Here is a 22,641-nt window from a genome sequence, read left to right on the forward strand (position 1 = left end):
AGGATCCCCATGGGGTCCGGGACCCCCTGTATAGTAACCGGACCCCTCTCCAAGGGAAGGAATCGACACCCCGCCTCGGGGTGGTCCGGGGCCGCCACGTGTCAGCAGGCCCAGACACGTATATAAGGCCGCTTGGTCTCCATATTAAGGCTCACCTACCACTGCATTCATTGCGACAGGAGGACGTCCGCATTGATGTAGCAGAAGCCGAGGCGATTCTTTGACCAGGGGGCACTATTGATCGCGTATTACCAAGATAGTAGAGCTGCTGGCGCCGCCCATGCCGCGCCTGCCAGTCTGCCATAACAGATAGATACGATGGCTCGGCTTCACCCATTATGACGCCTACATAATAGCCTCCACAGGTCACGCCGCAAGCTACGCTCCCCCAACGGGCACCTTGCTGACACAACAAGAGAAGACCTCCCATCGTCAGAGGGTGTGCAGGGCATGGAAGCATATCGGAGGAAAGATTCGCAACCACTGTAGCTGTTTAATTGCTCTGCACAGTACGCTGCACAGTCACATTGGGCCCACCTGTCGGGGCATCAACGCCCTATGTATCCGCACCCCTTGGTCTATAAAAGGGGGGCGTCCGCTAGAAGAAGTCTCAGGCTGGGAAAAGGACCAAGACCCGGCAGAGGATAGGTTCATACACAACCAAGATCAAAACCTCTCCTAGTGGATGTAGGGTATTACGCTCAGGCGGCCCGAACCACTATAGATCGTGTGCTCTTGTGTGCCTGACTCAGAGCTAGATTAGCCCAATCTCCTAGTACCTTCCCGAGTACTCCCTCTCTGGGAATAGGCGGGTGCGTTCTGCCACCCGGCTGTGGGTACCCTAGAAATCCCACGATATTTGGCGCCGTCCGTGGGGAGGTCAGGTGCGGGCTGGATCTTCAGGCTTCTGGGGGCTGTATTCATCCTCTGCAAATGGCGAACGAGAAGATGAAGGAAGGTAGGGCGTCACCCACACCACAAGCCGTGGCACTGGGGCGCCAACGCCCGCAGTACGGCGGTGCACGGCAGCGGCGTTTGTTGTGCGTCGCCACTGCGACACCTCTGAGCCGGCGCGGTAACGCACAGCAGAGGCGCCGCTGGGCGCTGCCGCCCCTACGTCGGCTCAAGGTTTTCTCTCAAGCAACGGCCACGCTTCCTCTACGGCGGCATGGCGTCGGCTCAAGGCTTCCTCTCAACATGGAGCCTGGAGCCGACGGCCATCCCGGAGGAAGTTGGCCGAGTCGTCGTGTCTAGGGCTGGAAAAAAAGCTCGCGGCTTGCGAGCCGGCTCGGGCTCGGAGCGGCTCGGCTCGGCTCGGAGCGGCTCGCGAGCCTGGAACGAGCCGAGCCGAGCCTCTTTTCTCGGCTCGCTAAAAGACCGAGCCGAGCCGAGCCAGCTCGCTCTGGCTCGCGAGCCGGCTCGCAAGCTGAGCCACCTATGGACCACTTGTCAATTGTCATGTAATTTAAAATGTTTTCTCTTCATTTTATCTTGTTGTGGCTATGGTACTGTTAAAATCTTGATATGGTACTGTTAAAATCTTTATGTGGTACTGTTAAAATCTTGATGTGGTTGCACTCTTGTATGTGATCTGTGAATCTGTGAACTGTGATGTAAATATGCAATAACTAGCTGTGGCTCGCGAGCCGGCTCGAGCCGGCTCGCGAGCCGATAACGAGCCGAGCCGAGCCTCTTTCACCGGCTCGTGAAATTACCGAGCCGAGCCAGGCTCGACTCACTGGATGACCGAGCCGCGGCGAGCCGAGCCGAGCCTGGCTCGGCTCGGCTCGTTTCCAGCCCTAGTCGTGTCGTCTCCGGCGCCACCCGGGGTGCTTGGTGCTGCTACAGACAGGACCCCGCCGCTAGGCGCGGGGGCCTCTGGCGCGAGCACCAAGGACAAGCCGGCGAACGACCGCCCTTCTCCACGCTCCGTGCTCATCCATACGAGCACACATTCTCCCGCTGCGCCACGGTGGAAAGCCAGCTCCTGCCGCAGCGAGTGGCAGACGGCTGGCTCCCGGTGGCGGACGGCGGCGGCAGGGGGCCTCTTCCATTCAAAGCCAAAGAATTTGTCTCATGCTACCTAAGCATATGACAGCTCTTAGGCAAGGAGTGACCCCCCGGGCTCCCGAGGTGATGCTAGATGATGCAGTTCAGGCACATCTAGAGCGCCTTCGCCTCCGACGACTATGAAGAATTCAGGAGTGGCCGTGCCACTTCCAACCGGAGAAGAACACGCTGTATAGCATGCAGCCGTAGGTTGCTCCTAAGAAAAAGAAAATTCCTCCTTTGTCATAGCGTGGCGCCTACGTGTGAGTCCAGAGCGGTCAAGGTCCGACCTTGTAAACCCGATGTCTGGCCCTATCACACAAACAGGCAAAAAACGGTCCGGAGCGGTAGAGGTCCGACCTCGTAATCACGACCTCTGATGTATACCATGACAACCACAATAATAAAGGAGATTTTCTTTCTCAGTTTTATCTAGGCTCCACCTTGATTACATTTATTCGCCTTGGATTAACTATTCTTTCCTTTTAAACGGAATCCTCCTTTTTGTTACTAACAATCCGAGTTAAGTTGCTGGCTTGTGGCCAGGTGGAGACACCCCTTCTAGCTGGAAGACAGTTCAGACCCCTAAGGACCTGCTCTGGAGAAGTGGTACTCGTATCCTGGGGTAGAGAAGCTCCGCGTAGCTTAGCCTGGTAATGTACCCTAAGTTTACGTACTTCACTACCCCGTTACAAGTACTCTAGTATCTGAGGCTGCTATCTTTAGAGGTCCCGAGCTCCCTTCTAGTATAAGGCTTGGTTTCTTGCACCTTACTATGAGGTCCGGTGACATATTTCATCGGATCGTCAGCAGCGCCTCAAGTCCACTACGGTGGCCCGCTCCGGCGGAGACCGCTCGCCACGGTCGCCTCAAGTCCACTCCGGTGGCCCGCTCCGGCGGAGACCGCTCGCCACGGTCGCCTCAAGTCCACTCCGGTGGCCCGCTCCGGCGGAGGCCGCTCGCCACGGTCGCCACGGTCGCCTCAAGTCCACTCCGGTGGCCCGCTCCGGCGGAGACCGCTCGCCACGGTCGATTCAAGTCCACTCCGGTGGCCCGCTCCGGCGGAGACCGCTCGCCACGTTAGCCTCAAGTCCACTCCGGTGGCCCGCTCTGGCGGAGACCGCTCTCCACGGTCGCCAAGAGCCAGGTCCGGGAAGTGGTGCTTGCTCCCTGAGCGATCCGAGGTCTGTGTAGCCGCTTAGCTTGGTTCCGCACCCTAAGCCTACACCTTCGTCGCCCTGTGGAGAGCGCTCTAGAGCCTGAACCTGGCAACCGGTGTACCGGCCTCAGGGGTCCGGAGCACCCGCTCTTTGCATGAGCACACCGACACAATCAAGTTTGCGTGGAAACACATCTCGTTAGTGGCCCCACCCCCGGGTTCGTGCCTCTCCCGAGGTGGGCCCGGGGGCCACTGTCGGTACCCCAGGACTGGGGGTACCCCTCTTGCTATGTCTAGGCAAGAGCCTTGTAGTTATCCTTAACTACGTCCAGCAGCCGGACCCCTGCGGTCCGGAGCCCTGCTCACCCGACAGCGGTCCCGGACCCGTCCCCTGGTTGGGAAAGGTCCGGGAGCACCACGTGTTCCGGGAGAAGCTGGCGCTCAGCCCGAACGGCCGGAAGCTCCGGACCTCCCGAAGAGGTCAGGATCCCCATGGGGTCCGGGACCCCTGTATAGTAACCGGACCCCTCTCCAAGGGAAGGAATCGACACCCAGCCTCGGGGTGGTCCGGGGCCGCCACATGTCAGCAGGCCCAGACACGTATATAAGGCCGCTTGGTCTCCATATTAAGGCTCACCTACCACTGCATTCATTGCGACAGGAGGACGTCCGCATTGATGTAGCAGAAGCCGAGGCGATTCTTTGACCAAGGGGCACTATTGATCGTGTATTACCAAGATAGTGGAGCTGCTGGCGCCGCCCACGCCGTGCCTGCCAGTCTGCCATAACAGATAGATACGACGGCTCGGCTTCACCCATTATGACGCCTACATAATAGCCTCCACAGGTCACGCCGCAAGCTACGCTCCCCCAACGGGCACCTTGCTGACACGACAAGAGAAGACCTCCCATCGTCAGAGGGTGTGCAGGGCATGGAAGCATATCGGAGGAAAGATTCGCAACCACTGTAGCTGTTTAATTACTCTGCGCAGTACGCTGCACAGTCACGTTGGGCCCACCTGTCGGGGCATCAACGCCCTATGTATCCGCACCCCTTGGTCTATAAAAGGGGGGCGTCCGCTAGAAGAAGTCTCAGGCTGGGAAAAGGACCAAGACCCGGCAGAGGATAGGTTCATACACAACCAAGATCAAAACCTCTCCCAGTGGATGTAGGGTATTACGCTCAGGCGACCCGAACCACTATAGATCGTGTGCTCTTGTGCGCCTGACTCAGAGCTAGATTAGCCCAATCGCCTAGTACCTTCCCGAGTACTCCCTCTCTGGGAATAGGCAGGTGCATTCCGCCACCCGGCTGTGGGTACCCTAGAAATCCCACGATAAGCTCCATATCTCAAAGGATCGAGTACGACAGAATGACCTCACCTACTGCTAGGAGGGGTCTAGAACATCGGAGCCAGGTCCGGTAAAGTCGTGTTGTTTCCTGGAGTGGTCCAGAGCCCTGTGTAGCGCCTTAGCCTGGTTCCACACCCTAAGCCTACACACTCCACCACTCTGTGAAAAGCATTGAACTGCCTGGACCTGTGCATCCGGAGCTCCGGACCTCGTACTAGCCTGGGGGCCGGTCCAGAATAGGTCCCGCAGGTCTGCTTCTAAGCTGTAACTTTGAGTTGTACGTAGGTTAAGCCTTGACTGGTGGTAGCTATCCTCAAACCATTGATCCTACCTACCAGGGGGTCCTGGCATCCGCTTCAAGGCTTCATGCAGATCGAGGTCCAGTCTCTATGGTAGACAGACTCAAAACAACTGAGCCTGTCTCCCAGGGGGCCGGGGCGTTTGCTTTGAGCCAGATATCACGGATCGATTCTGCATGCGTCAAACAGCTAAGTTACGCGATTGCGGGAAAGTAACCGCAGTATGCGGTTCGTCCCTTTATGAAGCCTGACCCAACCGGCGCGCCCCGGAACCATCGCTGGAACCCAAGCGACGCTCACGCCTGGTGTTACCGCCCAGTCCTTGACCAGGGGGCCCAGGCTCGCCTGTCAAGGAGGGCGGGTAACAAACAAAGGTGTGAAAAGGCAGGATCTGAACCGTCACCCGCGCACAAAGCGAGGCGAAAGCTGAGCTGATGTGTGCACATTAAGCGCTGGCATGACCAAGCTTTTCGGGAACTGCGCCGGTGGTAAATATCCCGTTTACTCCGGCCGCAACAATGCTGAGCGTCGCGTGCGTGACAAGGTGAACCACTGTGCGTGGGGCCACTAGTCAGTAAGCCGTTATGATGTGATGAGGCAGAGGAAAACCCGATAGTTGGTCAAAGCCAGACAAGACTCCTGCAGTAAGAGGCTTCAAGTTATACAGAGCCAAATCGCAGTAGTGGCCCCACCTGCGGTTTCGTCACCTCCCCCGAGGTGGGCTCGGGGGCCATTGTCGGTACCCTGTAGCAGGGATACCCACTCTTACTGCAGTAAGGCAGGACCCGCGTAGCCATCCGTAGCTACGCCATAAGAGGCGGAGCAGTTGGGCCCCACAGGTCAGGCTCTTTCCTCACTAGGCCAACGGCCCCGAACCCGCTCCTCACTATGGGAGGGGTCCGGTGACGCCACGTGTCCCTGAGGAGGGGAAGCTCCGAGCCAACGACCGAGGGCTCGGACCCCCCATAGGGGTCCGGGACCTCCACGCGCCCGTCCGGACCTCCCGCGCACGTAGAACCAACATACCGCCGGAGGCGGGGGGGGGGGGGTCCGGAACCGCCATGTGTCCTGCAGGCGCGGGTCTTCCGCTGGAAGACTCGCCCACCCACCGCATTCAATGCGGGTGGTTGAGGCGTGCCCTGCCGCCGCGGCACGCAGGGCAGCCTTTGCCAGGTCTCACTGTAGACCGCGTATTACCAAGGTACACAGTGCAGCCGCCTGCGCCGCATAAGCACAGGGCCCGTCTAGCTCATTAATTGGATACGACAGCACGGCGCTTTTCCATCATCCTACCTACGCCGCAAGCTACACGGCCCATTCAGCTACGTGGCAGGCGACACCGCAAGCTATGCCTGGTGCCGTTTCGACAAGACAGCGCCTGGACATGCTGAACGGGGGATTCCAGGAGCAGGCAAGGGAATCCAGGAATGAGATCCCCTTCTCCTGCAACACCATAATGTCTGAACTGTACGTTATTTTATACTACACCGTTTGGGCCCACCAGTCGGGGACCCAATGGCCATGTACGCGCCTCCTTTGAGATATAAAAGGGAGGCGCTCGTTGTATACACTCAAGCACACTCAGACGCACGCTGGACTCAGCTCCAAGCTCTTCCAGGCTCAAGCAATACAACACACAGTGAACATAGGGTATTACGCTCCGGCGGCCCGAACCACTCTAACCTGCTGTGTTCATCGTGTTCCTGAGCGAGATCGAACTAGTCCTAGCTAACCCCCGAGAACTCACCCTCTGGGCTTAGGCGGGTGCATTCCGCCACCCGGCTGTGGTTTGCCACACTACGACACTTATCCTTTGCCTTGGCCCTCTGCTTTTCCTACAGACAAGAAACTCCCAAATTAATCAGGTTGAATAAGCGAAGCCATTTTATAATTTTGAGAAAAGAAGCTTACATCACTCTCATGCCAAACAAATCCAGAGAACTGGAGTATATGTCCTTTAAAGTCGACACTCTAAACATAAGAGAACAGTTAGAACATAGCATTTATATCATTCATGAATAGTGTCAAATTTTGGAGTTGTTGTGAAGTAAGCAAACGGAAGAATACAGCAGCATACTTCATTCTGAGAATCCAAACCAACAACTAGTCATCTTTTAAATTGCTAGGGCTGAAAGTTTATAAAACCATCGTACAAAATGAAAGTCAAGTAATCAGTGAATCAGATTTTGTTTTGTTTACTTCTTTGGTTCCAGAGGGTTAACACAAGTACACAACCTGTGGTGCCAACATGACCTACATTCATCCTTAACCGTGCTTCTTCTTCTTCAAGAAAACTCTAAAATGTGCTTCCTAATGCTTAAACCTAGTGGAGGGACTAGCACTTATTAGGAAATTCAGTGTGGCAGTTTCCATGCATATTTAAAGCATTTTTTTTGAACAAACGCAGGAGAGCTGCGTGTCATTTCATTAAGAAGAAAAAAACATAGGAGCGACAAGACTTGTCAACCCCTAATTACAAGCTCCTGAAACCAGTGCGCCACGCACACATGACCACAAACTACCACCAACTTAAACTAGAATCCTACAGGGAGCCGTCTCAGGAGGAGGTCTTGTAGGGTTGATGCTCCAGCCAAGCACCAAACCGAACCTTCCTCTACCACAGCCCGTCTAACCTGTTGGACACAAGGCACAGCTCCCTCAAAGACACACGCATTCCGGTGCTTCCAAATTTCCCAAGCCACCAAGAGGATTAAGGAGTTAAGTCCTTTCCTTAGATTCTTTCCAACACTTTTGATGCTTTGACACCACCAATTCGAAAACCGTGTGCTTCCAGGTTGCGGAACAATGGCCGATAGACCCAATTCATGGAGGATTAATGTCCAGACTTGCCGGGCAAAAACACATGAGACAAGTATATGTTGGATGGTCTCTTCGGCCTGATCACAAAGAGGGCATGCAGCTGGATGGGGCAGCCCTCTTTTTGCCAATTTATCAGCAGTCCACACCCTGTTTTTGATTGCCAACCATGCAAAAAGTTTGCATCTCAGGGGAGCCCAAGTTCTTGGGTAATATGTAATCGATAATTTGCATCAGGCAGATCCAATGGAGTCTTCTCCTGTGCCAAATATTTTACCTTTCCCTTCCTCCCAAAACGAAGATAGTGAAGAAATTTAAGATCACCAGGTTTCTTCCTCGATATTCTGTGTGCCACTGTTCATAAGTTAAAAAAAAGGCAAATCAGTGAAAGAGAACATCAGAAAACTACATAGATTTCAAACTTAAGCATTAAGTGGAACCCTAAAAAGAGAGAACAAATGTTTGTGCAAATCAAAGAAACATTGAGAACAAAAGGTATTCAACCTGCATTTCTTAATTCCCAATCTGAACGTCCTATTCACATGAACTAAAGGTATTCATGGTTCAATCAGTTCAGAAGAGCATTCAGCTATTTTAATGTCAAAAGCGTACTATAACTTGCAGTAGGTAGCATTTGTAAAGTCAGAAGAGGGTTGTGAACAAAAGAGTTCCATAATGACTACCCTAAAAATGTGTTTTCAGTACATACTTCACATTTGACGTTGATATTATAATTTAAAGACCCTTTCTTATTGACTAGCATCAACATGATAGAAACAACACACAAATAAGCAAGAAATAATGGTATCTAAAACAGAAAAGAAACTATTTCCCAGTCTTCACAAATTTAAAAAAAATAAGAAACACCTTGCTTTAGGAATACCTGAAATAACGTACATTGGTTCAACAATTCTCAAATGTATAACTCGGAATTTAATATGGTTACTAAATGAAACCAGCATCAATTTGGCGTAAAAAGAGTCCAGAGTCTTACAAATTGTCTGACCCTTTTGAAGAAAAAGTACAAGCCTGCTGTTGCTACCCATTTTCATAGGATAAGTCCACAATCTACCATTGAATAACTGAGTTCACAATATAATATACCACTGAATGTTATGCTGACATGTAGGTCTTGGGCCCATGTGCCAACCTCACAAGTCACACCAGTGGTATATTGTGGAACTATGGTATTCAGTGGCAGATTGCAGAATGGCCATTTTCTTACCACCGCAATAAACTACATAAAAATGGAACAGAGATAGTATCAAGAAGTAAGGAAATGAAGCACCTTTTCCTTCCCGTCAACATTGATGACTTTGAAAGGATGCCATTCTGGTTGCCTGATCTCATCCTCCCATTTTGAGCACAGAAGTGCCAACTTAACATCTTCTGCTGTCTTCTCTTTGCAAGCAGCAAGGAAAGCATTCTGGTCAAGCTCACCCATTCTTTTGACACCAATATGTGGTCGAACTCTAGACATCTTTTGTATGCCCTACATAGCAAGTAAATTGCTCTCAGAAAAAAGGTACAGTTAACAGAAGAAGCTGAGTCAGTAGCTATAGATCTTATACATACAATTATCAGTTCTTTCTTGGCTTCTTCCAGCTCATCGTTGGTTCTTTGTTCCTTAATAATCAGGGTCTGGTTAAGAGAATCGATACCCTCCATTTCATCTTTTTCCTCTTCCAGTTCTTTACGCAATTCACCGAGCTTCTTCTTCAAATTTGTATCATCATCTCCCATATGGCTCATTACCTCTAAGTTCCCCTTCAACTGTTCTATATCCAGTTCAAGTTTTTGTTTGGAAGCCAACTGCATTTCTAAATCATATAGCTTCTTCAAAGCATCTTCTTTCTCTTGCTGCAATTTTCTGGCTAGTGAGAAAGGATTTCACCTGGGAAATGCATAAGGTAGTAGGAACGCAACACCTTTTGTTTCTCAACAAGTCGCAAAAGCTTCTCGTCTTCTTCCTTTTTCTTTTGGGTTGCTAAACTAAGAAGCCTGTTCTCCTTTGCATTCTGTAAAAAATTTTAACAGCAGACATATGCATAAATCCACTACATTAGATAAGAAACAGATAAATGCTTGTCGATTCTTCTTGATAAATTCAGGAACATCAATCAGTACTGGAAAACATAACGAAAGTCTACATCTTCTTTAGCCCGTTTGGTCGGGGGGCAACCGGCGGCACCCGTAGGTGGGGGGTTCAAACCCCCACCGGGGCAGATTTTCCCCGCCTGCGGAAAAAACCCCCTCGCTGTGCTCCCGAAGTGCTTGGGCTGGCTGGCACGGCTCTGGGCTACGATGCAACCGCAAGTGCGGCTCCGACCCAGTTGCAACGAGTCGCCAGGCCCAAGCCCGGAAAGAGCCGGGGTTCGGGGGGTTTCTCGGTCGGGTCAAACTGGCCTCTTCTTAATTGAATGCCGCGGGGCAGTCTTTCCCCCGCCGACCGAGTTTTTTAGTACTGGAAAACATAACGAAAGTCTACATCTTCTTTTGCCGCTTCCAGCTTTTCTCTGTTAGTGTTGCCTTTTTCGGCCAACTTTTCAAGTTGCTCATGTTTCTTGTCAATTTCCTTTTTCCTAGTCTCCAGTTCTCCATACAATCTAATATTTTCATCAATTATTTTCCTAGAATTCCGACAAGCCTTTTTCTGCATCTTTCTTATCTCTGTTAATCAAAGAAGTGAAACAAACTCAGCCAATTCTGTGAGTACAAGATGAAATTATGCTGCGGTGAAATGTATTTAGCCATTCTGATTTTGTTTTACAAACCTTGATGTAAAGAAAACATGTAGCAACATTTAGTAGTTAGCATGCTATATGATCTAAAAACATGTCCAAGATCGAAATATCTGTACATACTTTCATTGTGCTCTTCAATCAGTCGATCTTTCTCTTCCATCATCATATCGAGTTTCATGGCATTTTGATTGTTCCTAAGCTCCAATTCGCTCATGTGATAGTTTGTTACCCCGATTTGGCGAGCATAATGAGCTACACGCTTGTCAGTTTCTTACATCCCCTCGCGTTCCAGGTCACCAACTCTTCTAAGATCTCCATTTTCTCTTAGGTGCTGCCCAATTGGCCCAGAAGAGGTATAATCATCAGATCTTGCAAGCCATCCATAAAGATCATCCTTTCTGTGATTTATTTTGATCCAATCTGTCTTACCATACTGCTCAACTATGAAATGCTTTTCAAAAGCCAATGCATCCTTTAATCCACTCCAGTCCTTAGCAAACTTGATAATGGCACAAAATGTCTGGTCCTTGTCATCCCCAAGAATTGTAACTTGGAGTGGTCTGAACCGTGAGAGCTGTGCTCTTAGCCTTTCTTCACTTTCCCAAAAATATTTTTCGCCCTTCAACTCATATTGTAAGTTAACCACGATGCCCATCCATGGCCATACGAAAACTTCTTCATCACTCTTTGTCATTTTGTCTTGTAGTCCACAATTTGCAATGGTTTCTCCAATGAGCTGGCTATATCCTTCTCTAAGAACATAGCAAGCCCAAGATGTGTTGCCTTCACCTTGGCACTGCGCTTAGGAGCAGCTCCTATTCCTGTGACATGCTGTAGTAGATCCTTGAGGTTGTAGTCCTGCTTCTTCTTCCCAGGGCAGAAAGGGCACCGAAAGGTATTCTCACCATGCTTCGCTTTCAATTTTCCAGCTCGCAGTTGGGCATAGGTCTTCTCCTTGTGCTCAACAATACCCGAATCACTAATGTCTGAATCTTCTACAGAGCTATGTTCCATTGGAATTGAAGTAGGAGAAAATCCTGAGGGCGACACAGAAAAGCAAGAAGTGTTGCCTTCCGATTAAACAACAGTAACAGACAAATGCTTGTAAAATAACCTTGCCAGTTGGATATCAAATGAAACACTACTGTAGGAAACTTCGCAATTAGATCCAACATACTAAGCAGAAGATAAAGTTTCATTTCCTTTAGACCAAGCAACTTGCTACTTGTTTGTAGGGTGCAAATTTTGGTGATACATACACATCTCCATAACAGGCATAGCAAGTTGTTTGACTGGTTAAAGTGGAACAAGTTTCTTTGCTGATCAGTAGAAAATATAATCAGTCTAAGAAACATAAAGCATGGCATGTCAAAATAAATTTTGTCCTTCACACAAAATATTGGTGTGAAGGATGACAGAAGAATCCATATACTACAAAATCGATGGTGTCATGATTTGGAGACTTCATCGCGAACCGTGTTTTCGCAAGGAAGAAACAAAAAAATGGGCATTTGCGCTGCAAGATGGGGTGGAGGGATTAGACAGAGGAAGCCAATTTATTGCTGTGAATGGCGTGTTCTTATGGTGTTCAGCGAAATATTGTAATGCATGTGGACCAACAAATTTGCTCGTCCCTGTAATTCGAAATGGTTTCGACTGCACTAAGGTAAATTATCTCCAGCTCGCATTGCCTCTAAACAGAGGTCCCATTATAAAAGCAACCCCCTGTTATTACGATCCCTTCGAAAGAAGCTGGTAAGTCACTTGGCAGAAGCTGGTATGATCTTCTTATCACACAACGATATTTGACTCAATAACGTGTCTAAAGGCAGGCGAGAAAACCCTAAAGGATTGTACTTTGACTCCTTGCTCCAGTTCCAGTACCAAATTCCTTTGAGAGCCAAATTTTCTAGGTTGAACGAATCGACATGAAAAGGATCAGGTGCAAGAAATGCGAATGCACTGGAAAGGGGATTAGGGGGACAAGCAACAACCCTGCTTTACCCGGAGGAGCATACCAAAGATGAGGAGGCCCGGCGCTGGAAGAAGCAGGGAGACCCGATCAGCGTAGCGAGCAGGTAGCGGCTTCAGAACCTGCGGATTGAGAGAGGCCGGGGGGGGGGGAGGGGGTGAGGTTAGGGCTGCTACAAAACCCCACCAATAATCTTGGCATGCCAAATGAGAAAACACGGCGATCGAGAAACGTGTGCCGTAGTGCACGGGAGGCGAAAACATAGGCCGAACGGCCATTCGGTATGACCCCTTGGCGCGCTTAGCCTTTTGGGTGGTCCCTCATAGCATACAGTGTCTTTCCTAAAAGATCCTTCTGGCTTCTAAATATATGATCGGAAGGCAACCAACATCTGTGGCAATCAAAGTAGCAGATCTTCCCACCAAACTCAAGACGAAAACATCTAGTTTCAGCACCACATATCGGGCATGTCAAGGTCCCATGAACGCTCCCTAAGGGTGAATTGACCACAGGTACGCAGCCCTAAGGGTGAATTTCTGCTTCAATGAAATGTCATATGCTTCCACACCTATCCAAAGTTGTTTCATATCTTCGATCAAAGGTTGTAACATCACGTTGATTTTTGGTCCAGGATGTTTCAGACCAGGTATGATGAGACAAAGGAACATAAATTCATACTTCATGCACATGGAAGGTGGAAGGTTGTACGGAATAGCAAACACAGGCCAACAAGAATAGGAAGCGGCTGATTGACCAAAAGGTGTGAAACCATCAGTTGCCAAACCGAAGCAAATATTCCTCGCATCCTTAGCGAACTCTGGGTCAAAGCAATCTAGAGCCTTCCATGCATCTGAATCAGAAGGGTGCGCCATGACCCCAAGGATATCATGTTTACCTTCTTTCGTCCATCGCATGTGTGGAGCAATGTTCCTTGAGATTAAGAGGCGTTTAAAGCGGGGTGCCATAGGGAAAGAACGCAGTTGGGCCTGTGCAATGTTCGTCGTCACCTTTTCGCCATCCTCGTTTACTACCTCGACATATCTTCCTTTGCCACAGTGTAAGCACTTTTTCTCCTTATCGTAATCACCCGTAAAAATCATGCAGTGATCTAGACACACATCAAACTTATCATATCCCATACCAAGGCCTTTAGTCAACCTCTTGCACTGATAGATGTCTTTGGGCAACTTGTGAGGCTATGGAAGAACATCTCGGATCAATTCCACGATGTTGTTGTAATAGTTGTTCGAGAAGAAATACTTCGACTTGATGGCAACGAGTCGAGTCACAAATGCAAGGATGGACACATTTGTGTGTTCGTGCAGCGGATCTTCCACAGCTTGGAGGAGCTTGAAGAAATCCTCAAACTCCTTTGTAGGAGGATCCTTAGAATTTAGCTCCACTGCCGGCCGAATAGCTTCTAGCATCTCGTCCATCCTATCAACGCCCGCGTAACCATCGTCCGCTTCAACTTCCCTTTCAACAGGTGCTGCTTTCTTCCCGTGGAAGATCCATGTTTCGTACCTTGGCATGAAACCGAACTCAACCAAATCCTTGGCCATATCCATTCTCTTACAAAATGTCACATTTCCATACCTGCTGCATGGGCACCTGACCTCATCACGAGTCGTCAAAGAGAACGCGTGATCGATAAATGCATGTGGCTTCTCCCTCCACTCGGCTGTGTGAGCCTTACCCCCAGTCGTATCCCAACCAGATTACGCCGCAGCTGTTCCTGCATGGATTCGTCAAAAGCCTGGACCCGTGGTGAGCCCAGGTGAATTTCTGGGGGAAGGCATGCTTCAGCCCTGTAGACCAGGAAGAATGGAGTCTCCCCGGTGGCTCGGCTGGGTGTGGTCCGATTGCCCCATAGCACGCACGGAAGCTCATCAACCCATTTGGCACCATACTTCTTCAAGCAGTTGTAGGTGCGGGTCTTGAGTCCCCTGAGGATATCTGCATTCGCTCTCTCGACCTGTCCATTGCTGCGGGGGTGTGCTACGGACGCAAAGCATAACTGGACGCCGATGTCCTCGCAATACTCTTGGAAGAGTTTGCTCTTGAATTGGGTCCCGTTGTCCGCGATGATGCGGTTTGGGACGCCAAATTTGCACACAATGGACTTGAGGAATGCGATTGCTGATTTTTTGGTGATGTTTACCACAGGGGTGACCTCCGGTCACTTTGTGAACTTGTCGATTGCGACGTAGAGGAACCAGTACTCGCCGACAGCCCGGGGGAACGGCCCCAGGATATCCACACCCCATACGGTGAATGGCCTTGAGGGCAGGATCATTTGCAGAGCTTGAGCCAATGTGTGTATTTGCTTTGCATGGAACTGGCATGCTTTGCAGGACTTTACCAGGTCAGCCGCATCCTGGAGTGCTGTCGGCCAGTAGAAGCCATGCCGAAAGGCCTTACCAACAAGCGTGCGAGATGAGGAATGACTTCCACACTCGCTTCCATGGATCTCCGCAAGCAACTCGCGGCCCTCTCCCTGGGAAATGCACCACATGAGGATACCATTGGCGCCACGGCGGTAGAGATCCCCTTCTATCACCGCGTAGCGTTTAGCCAATCGTACTATGCGCTCAGCGGACACATCGTCATCAGGGAGGATACTGTCTTTCAGGTAGCCCTGGATCTCAGAGATCCATGCATCGGGAGCTCCCTGAGCTGGTGGGAGTGGCTCTATGAGGTCTCCAGGATCCTCGACAGAGCTCACGACCCAGGGCGGGCACCACAGGTGGAATGCCGTCGGAACCGCTAGCTTCGAGGTGCTAGCTTGATCCCCTTCACCCAGTTCGGCAGGCTGGGCGGTAGGTCTCAGCAACCATCTTTCGAAGATGCCCTCGGGCACGGATGCCCAGGTAGATGCTTTCGTGGAGAGATCATCTGCTGCTGAGTTGAGTTCGCGGGGAACATGTTGCAGTTCTAAGGCGTCGAAGTCCTTCTCGAGCTTCATCACATAGATGAGCTACGCCGTGAGCTAGGGATTGTTGCAGCTGCAATCCCCTCGGACCTGCTTGATGATTAGCTGAGAGTCCCCCTTCACTAGAAGCTGCCAAACCCCCAGAGACAGGGCTTGTGTCAGGCCAAAGATCAGGGCTTCGTACTCCGCCATGTTGTTGGTGGCCTTGAACTCAAGGTGCACCATGTACTTTAGCTGATCTCCGTTTGGGTCGATAAGGACCACACCAGCTCCAGCCCACTTCTTGCGGACGGACCCATCGAAGAAGAGTGTCCAGTGGGGCTCGGTGAAGACTGGTGCCCTGACTTCCGGCTCCGGGGGTCCGGCGTTGAGGTCCGGACCCCCAGAATTTCTTGGGGAAGGAGTCCATTCCGCTATGAAATCGGCCAGGATCTGGCTCTTGACTGCATGGCGAGGCTGAAAGTCCAGCTGGAACTCAGCCAACTCTGCTGCCCACTTGGCGATGTTGCCCGTGGCGTTAGAGTTGTGCAGGATTGCTCTTAACGGGTAAGAGGTCACTACGACAACTCGGTGTGCCTGAAAGTAATGGCACAGTTTCCTGGACGCAATAAGTATGTCATAGATAAGCTTATGCGTCTCAAGATACCTGGCCTTCGCCTCATGGAGGACTTCACTGACGTAGTAGACCGGCTTCTGGATGGTCCGGACCCTAGCGACCGGGTCCGGTTCGCCTTTATCCACCATGTTAGGTCCTTGGGCCCCCAACGGTTCTGGGTTCCCACTGGGATGAGGCTCCTCCGGACCCCCTTGTTCGGGGTCCGGACCTTCAAACAGAGGAGTGGCCGCCGGACCCCCATGTGTAGGGTCCAGCTCACCATCCTTGGCCGGGGAGACCCTGGTGTCCCCCTGGCGAGCTTGCTCCGTCCTCTCGGCGACCAGCACCATGCTGACCGCCTCTGCAGATGTAGCAAGATACAGAAACAACTTCTCACCTGGCTCTAGAGCCACCAATACTGGCAGTGAGGTGAGATGCCGCTTCAGTTCCTAGAAGGCTTGTTCAGCCTCTTCGGTCCAAGAGAATGGACCGGACCTCCTCAATAGCTTGAAGAAGGGGAGGGCCCTCTCAACAAGCCTCGATATGAAGCAGCTAAGAGTGGCAAGAGATCCAGTAAGCTTCTAGACGTCCTTGATGCGGCCAGGAGGCCTCATCGCCTCGATCACCTTGATCTTGGCTGGATTTACCTCGATGCCTCGATGTGAGACCAGGAAACCCAGCAGCTTCCCTGCCGAGACGCCGAAGATGCACTTCTCGGGATTCAGCTTCATGCGCGTGGTGCGCAGTCGGTCGAAGACGAGAGACATGTCTTCAACTAGTGTTGACCATACCTTAGTCTTGACCACAATGTCATCAACATACACCTCAACAATATCTCTAATTAGATTACAGAAGGTTTTGTACATAGCTCGTACAAACGTGGGTAAGGCATTCCTCAGACCCATATGGCATGACAATATAGCAATAGAGCCCATCCACTGTTACAAAAGCAGTATGCTTCCTATCCTCTCTAGACATTTGAATCTGGTGAAGACCAGAGTATGCATCTAGGAAAGACAAAAGGTCGCACCTGGAGGTGGAGTCCACGATCGGATCGATACGTGGAAGAGGATAGGGGTCTCTAGGACATGCCATGTTGAGGCTGGTGTAGTCGATGCACATCCGAAGCTTCCCATTGGCCTTTGGGATGACGACCGGGTTGGCCAACCACTCGGGGTGGTGGACCTCCTCGATGAAGCCAGCATGTAGGAGCTTGCAGACTTCTTCACGGATGAAGTTCTGCCACTCCACGGACTGCTTCCGAGGCTTCTGGTGTACCGGCGTGGCGTCGGGGTAGATCCTCAGATGGTGCTCAATCACTTCCCTGGGTATCCCAGGCATCTGTGATGGTTCCCAGGCGAACACGTCCACATTTGATCGGAGGAAAGCAATGAGCGCGTCTTCCTATTTCTCCTCCAGGTTCCCCGCGATGCGGTTGGTCTTGGAGGAGTCCGCTCCGATCTGCACCGTCTTCACGGGAACATCGTCCGGATCAGACGGCTGAACCTTAGGTGCCTTTGCAGGCGCCCTGGCTTGCGAGGTGGATGGATCCTCCTCGGAAAGTGCAGCCTCTGCTGCCAGAGCATGCAGTCTCTCAACTGCAGCAATGGCAGCGGTGCGGTCACCCCGCACGATGAGGACACCGGCAGGGGAAGGCATCTTCAGGACCAAATACCCGTAATGGGCAATGGCCATGAAGCGGTAGAGAGCCGGCCGGCCAATGATGGAATTGAATGGGAGGTTCACCTCCGCAACATCAGACTGAATGCTCTCTATGCGGAAGTTCTCCTCAGTCCCAAACGTGACCGGCAAGGTGATGCTCCCCAGAGGGAACACCGGATGTGGGCCCACTCCGGAGAATGGGCGAGAGGGAGTCAGCTTGGACTCCGGGATCTACAGCTGCTTGAACGCTGCATAGCTGATGATGTTGAGGCCAGCCCCACTGTCAATCAGCACGTGATAGAGTCTGATATTGGATGTGACAGGGGTGGTGACTAGAGGTAGTACACCAGCCCCAGCCATGTTCTCCGGGTAGTCAGATGGCCCGAAGGAGATGCTGGTGTTCATCCACCTTTGATGCGGCGCCGCCTTCGGGACTCCCGGCTTTACTGAGAGGACCTCTCGGCGAAGGGTCTTCACGTCCCACCGGTCGTCGTTGTCGGAGTCGGAGATGTCGTCGTTGTCGGAGTCGGAGATGTCGTCGTGGTACACGCCCTTCAGCTCCCGAGCGGGGGATTGGTACCCCAGCTCCTTCTCCTTGCCAGGCCACTGGCGAGGAGGGGGTGAGCCATCCTTAGAGGACTGCTCACGCCACCCACTAACCCGCTTCGCGAGCTTCTGGATCTCGCGGTAGTCATCGGCGCTGTGGCGAGCGGTGGGATGCACTGGGCATGAACCCCCGCTGCCACCTTGCGGGCGCGGGCGTTTGCCATGCGCATTCTGGCCCCCAGTCACTGCCGCAGCAGCTGGTGCCGCTGCTGCAATGGCTGGACCGCCCGGTTGCGGCTCCCCGCGACTCCGATTCTTGTTCTTCTTCTTCTTGCCACCGCCTTGGGCGGTAGCACCGGAGCCACCAGCTTTGGCATCTTCGTCTTGGGGGGTTGAGTGCCATGCACGGCCCTCAGCGGCCCTGGCACATTTGTCTGCCAGGGGGGAAAAGCATGGTAACGCTTTCCACCTCGTGCGTCGCCAGCTTCTCCAGCATCTTCTCATCACGTACCCCTGACGGAAAGCAGTGATAATAGATGCGTCAGAGATACAAGGAATGGTACCCCGTACCTTGGTGAAGCGCGAGATGAATGCCCGGAGCGTCTCTCCGGGTTTCTACCTCACGGCGTGCAGGTGAGCCTCCACACCATGCTGCTAGTATGCACTGGCAAAGTTCGCTGTGAACCTCGCACAGAGCTCCTCCCAGGACTGAATCATCCCCGGAGTGAGGTTCATGAGCCAAGTCCGGGCTGGCCTAGACAAGGCTACATGAAAGTAGCTCGCCATGACGGCGTCGTTACCGCTAGCTGCTGTGATGGCGGTAACGTACACCTGCAGGAATTCCGACGGGATAGTGGTATCGTCGTACTTCTCTGGCAGGTGCGGGCAGAACTTAGATGGCCATGCCACCGTGCGGAGGTGCTTTGCCAGCGTAGCGCAGCCCACCCCAGCCACCGGGGTGCCCGCTTGAATCCGCGCGTTCACCAAAGGCTTGGGTTCTGCCACGTCCAAGTCGGCGTTGAGGTTGCGGCCTTCAATGTTGAGGCGGCGCTCTCGTGCCCTCTCCACGGAGATGCGGGCGTCCTCACCCGTGCGCCTGCGGTTGATCTCCACCCGCAGGTCTTCTGTTCGTGCACCCCTCACTATGGGGGAGCACACGGATGCCGACGCACCGCCCTGGCGCCGGTGGTAGGGTACCACCGCATTGCCAGGCGGAGGTCGTTGCCCAGTCCTTGCAGAACTGGGGGAGGCCTGAGCCAGATGGAGGAGACGGTCAATGTCATCCCGCCACTGCCTCAGGGCGTCTGGCGAGGCTCCAGCTGCCGGAGGGTTGCGAAGCAAATCCCCAGCCGCCGCCAGCGCTCCGCCACTCGCAGCTTGGGAGGGGCCCTTGACGGGCGCCCTGACTCTTGCCGACGTGCAGCGCGCGCCGCTGCCGACGGTGGCTGCTCCACAGGCACGGTTGCCCCTGGAGCAGGAATGCGAGAGGCGTGTGGTGTGGAGGACACCACACCCTCTGTCATCTCCACGTCGTCCACCCGAACCATGGAGATGAACAAGAGATGAACTGCGACCAGCTAAACACCCCCTACCTGGCGCGCCAAATGTCATGGTGTGGCAAACCACAGCCGGGTGGCGGAATGCACCCGCCTAAGCCCAGAGGGTGAGTTCTCGGGGGTTAGCTAGGACTAGTTCGATCTCGCTCAGGAACACGATGAACACAGCAGGTTAGAGTGGTTCGGGCCGCCGGAGCGTAATACCCTACGTCCACTGTGTGTTGTATTGCTTGAGCCTGGAAGAGCTTGGAGCTGAGTCCAGCGTGCGTCTGAGTGTGCTTGAGTGTATACAGCGAGCGCCTCCCTTTTATATCTCAAAGGAGGCGCGTACATGGCCGTTGGGTCCCCGACACAACAGAAGATGAGGCCGAGGAGTAGGTACCTTGAAGCTGGCGGACAGGGTGAGGAGCTCGGAGAACCCAAAGAGGTCTATTTGTGAGGTGGCCTCGAGCACCAACGCGGCGAGCCGCAGCGCCGACGACAGCGCCCCCGCCTGTGCCGAGAATTTGCGATTTAGGTTATGAGAGAGGAGACATCTAGGGGTTCTATTTTGCTACTTACCGGTGGCGGAGAGGCTCAAAATCAGACGGATTTGATTTGAGGATGAGGCGGACTGGGAGGCGACAGTTGTGACGAATGCTGGGGGTCCTGTACTAGTGGCAGCAGTGGGGCGGCGAGGGCGGATTGGGAGGCGGCTTAGCGTGATCCTGGTGCTGCAGGGATGGCGGGGTGGAGAGGTGGCCGAGGGGGGAGTCGCCGTGGCCGCATCGGCGAGCGCGAGAGGGAGGAGAGAGCCGCGACGGGGATGGCTGCGCCACCGCGGCGAGAGAGCCGGCGCGAGGGGTAGGTGCTAGGGATGTGACGGCGACGGCAAAGCACGGCGGTGGGCGCGCGGCGAACTGCGGAGGAGGTTGCTGTGGAGTGCGCGAGGCGGAGGAGGCAGGGACGCGCAGGGCGGAGGAACCGTCGGGGACGGGGGCGTGGGGAGGAGCAGGGGAGCGCGAGCCGGGTCGGCGAGGGTTTGGACGGTTGAGATCAAGGGATCACGATCAGATGGCTGAGATGCGATGGCAGACACAGGGGACGCAGACCCACGGGAGAGGGCAGACTCACTTCGTTCTTTTTACGTAGTAAGCCTTTGTATTAACGAAATCATGTTGTATCGGTGTATGTAGAAAAAGAAAAAAATTAGAAATGTGAAAAAGAAGCTTGCATACTGTAGCAAGGCTCCACTAAAACCTCTGGCTGGTAGCCGTGACTATGCATCATTGCCTATAGTGCGTACTGCTCAAAGTACAAGAAAGAAAGATGGCCAACTCCAATGATGACAAAGGGTGAATAAGAGGTTATTGGTTCTTCGTCATTTGGTAAGTACAGAAAACTAATAAAATGACGGTTGTTTCCTATTTATTCCAGATTTTCCTTTTTGTGTATGGTTACCACATACGAGAAGGATTTTCTGCTACATAGATGGTTAATTTCTTTTTTGTAGTATTATATGAGCATATATTCATGCATTGGAGAAACCAACAAGCTACATATCTTTATTTTTGCTGGCTAGCTTTTCACTTTGAAAAGCTCGCATGGTTTTCTTTCCAATATTCTTCTGCTTTTATTTATTACCGACCACTCTAGCGTTGTGGCCTCTCTGTACCAATAATCTTGTGTTGATTTAATTTCACGAAGGAAACATTTGAGTGTGATACTGGCAAGTTATTTTCTAATGAGCTTACAAATCTACCAAATGCTTTTGTTATCAACCGTTTTAGAACTTTGCATCATTCGATTCTCTCTCTCTCTCTCACAGTGAGAGAGAGAGAGAGAGAGATTTATAGCAAGAATCCACTATTGTGACAGAAAGAAAGAGACGGTCCATCATTGCGCCTCAAAGTTGTGACAGGAAAGAAAGAGGGCCAACTACAAGTACAAAGGGGGTTCAGAATGAAAATGGTATTTGGTATGGCTTGGTCTTGATTGTCGCCTTGGTGTCTACATAACCTGACAACAGATATATCTTTGCACAATGGAAGGTTGCATTTGGTGCGTTAGTGATTTAATCAGTTTCTCAGGTGTTCTGAACATTCTGTATTTCGTCTGATTCAGATGTCTTGGCCTTTCACATATGTTGAGAGATTTTCGTTGGTGCAAAATGCGCGTGTAATTTTGGTGATGGTTGGTGCATATAAATCATCCATCAGTAATGCAATCCAGCAATTCTTGCGTTATCGGCCAACAACGCATTTGCGCTGAGAGGTCTGCAACGAGTGTGGTGTTGATTGTTTGGTTAGACCTGCTGTGCTCCCTATCAAGTTACTCGTAAAAAGTGTTATTTCAATTTGATTGGTAACTTTTGCGAAATGTGATTGGTAATGTTTGAAAGTGCACATCGTAATAAATTTCAGATCTGATTTCACAATATTCTGAGTAAGATTTGCATTGTTAATGATAATTGGCAATTGCCACCGAAATGGGGTTCCTCTACACCCAAATAAAATAGCAGAGAAACTGAATATCTTGCTTTAGTAAGCATCACAAAGACAAACACAAAGAAAAGGTGGCACGCTCTATAGTGGCTCCTTTCAGATCTTTGGAATAGAATAAAGGGAGGAGCTAGAACCTGATGTCCTAGTGTTGCTACCTCAGTCCTTTTCTAGCTACAACATGATACCCTACCAGACTGTACTGGTACAAAGAATGAAGAGACTATTGCCTGTGCTGTTGCTCCTGCTCCAATGAAGCACTAAACATCGAACACGATACCTACTTCGCTAGGCAGCACAAGATCAGAGAGGCATCATTAGAGACGGTGACACACCGCATCATGTGAGTTTTCAGACTCAATTTTTATATGCCTCCAAGATCTGTTGTGTATCTGTTGACACCGTTTTTTGACACGTGTCAAGGAAGGTGATTTTTATGAAGGGAAGGTGGCTGATTTGGAAGAAATCAAAAGATAT

At 51.7% G+C, this 22,641-nt stretch overlaps 1 pseudogene; it reads right to left on the reverse strand.

Annotated features, from left to right (window-relative positions):
- Positions 1 to 8,941: 8,941 nt before the first annotated feature.
- On the reverse strand, positions 8,942 to 12,515 carry LOC120680864 (annotated as a pseudogene).
- Positions 12,516 to 22,641: the final 10,126 nt, after the last annotated feature.

The sequence above is a fragment of the Panicum virgatum genome, chromosome 7N (genome assembly GCF_016808335.1).
Source record: "Panicum virgatum strain AP13 chromosome 7N, P.virgatum_v5, whole genome shotgun sequence".
Classification (NCBI taxonomy): domain Eukaryota; kingdom Viridiplantae; phylum Streptophyta; class Magnoliopsida; order Poales; family Poaceae; genus Panicum; species Panicum virgatum.